Genomic DNA, 1,663 nt, shown 5'->3' on the forward strand with positions numbered 1-1,663 from the left:
CTAATTACATAAAATCATAAAATCATAAAACTTTCAAATGATGATTTTATATGGACCATTTTAGAAAGGTTGCTCTAATTTGAGTGTTTCGGTGTAAATATTTTTTCAGCTTAGGCCCTGTTTGGCAGCAGTGATGTTATGTAATAACCACTGCTTTTCTATAACCGGGCCTCACCAAGGCCCATATCGTATTGCTCGCATGATGCATCTTTGGCAGATTTGAGGAGTTATGAGGGTCATCACGAGTTTCCTCATCACTCCTCATCATCCCCGCCATTTCTGATATAGTACCCCTGGGGGTGTATTTGGGGTGATATCGGCACCCTTACACAACACACCCCCAACTCCACCTCTGTTACTCACCTCAATGGCCGGTACAGACTTTGTACTGGTCACCAAGCAGAGTACACACTCCAATCAATGGAAACAGTCATTGAGATTGATGACCGATCCAACACAATTGGCCATTGATGACCATCGGTCATCGAAGGGACTATGTATTCTCCTTGATGACCATTGGTCATTGAAGGGACTGTGTACATATTCTCCTCAATGACCATTGGTCATCCAAGGGACCATGTTTTCCCATTGATGACCAATGGTCATCAATGGGACTATGTGTTCCCCAAAAGGGACTCTGTATTCCCTTTGATGACCGTGTACCGGCCATCGTTGAGAGGAGTTAAACACTTGATTGGCCTTGCCGGTATGTACGCTCAATGGCCAGTATTTACCGACCATGGAGCTTGTTATGTAGGCAAGCTGTATGACGCGGGTGGCAGCCAAACACTCGTGTTATGTTGAAAGATATGAAATTCAAGAGTGATGTGCATCACATTAGGTAAGTGCACAACATCACATAACATGATTGCTGCCAAACGGGGCCTTAGAATTTTATGATTTTATGGTGTTATGATTTTATGCAAGTCAACTTTGAACACCCTAATTGCATAAGATTTTTTTACATAAAATCATAAACTGCAATTTTGGCTGGGAGATTTCACTTTAAGTTTTATGCACGCTGTCATCTCCCAGCCAAAATTGGCTTTATGATTTTATGTGAACAGTGGCATATGCAATTTCAAATACCATAATTTGGATATAGTATTTTCCAAAAAGAAGAAAAAAAACTCATATAATTGGATATTAGACATGGCCTTGCGGTACCCGTTTGGCGGTACCCGGCACCAGCTGGCGGGTACCGCTTGGCTCTTGATGGTACCCGCCAGCTGGTGCTGGGTGCGGTACCTGATGCCTGCTTTTGGGCAAAATTTGACCCGGTACCCGGATACCGCTCCGAGTACCGCTCAGAAACCCTCCTATAGGAGTCTCACAAGACAATCACTCCTCTCGATGACCGCGTCCGTTCCGGTCATCAAGAGGAGTAGACACACCTCTTGATGACCGGAACGGAGCCGGTCATTGAGAGGAGTAGACACGCCTCTTGATGACCGGAATGGACGCGGTCATCCAGAGGAGTTGACACACAAGGCAATTAAGCACTCCTCTCGATGACCGAAACGGTCCCGGTCATTGAAAGGAGTAAGCACACCTATCGATGACCGGAATGGTCCTGGTCATTGAGAGGAGTAAACACACCTCTTGGCCTCTTGGTGACTGGAGCAGAGCCAGTCATCAAGGGGATTAAGTAATCCTCTTGACT

Source organism: Puccinia triticina, chromosome 3A (assembly GCF_026914185.1).
Source record: "Puccinia triticina chromosome 3A, complete sequence".
Taxonomy (NCBI): domain Eukaryota; kingdom Fungi; phylum Basidiomycota; class Pucciniomycetes; order Pucciniales; family Pucciniaceae; genus Puccinia; species Puccinia triticina.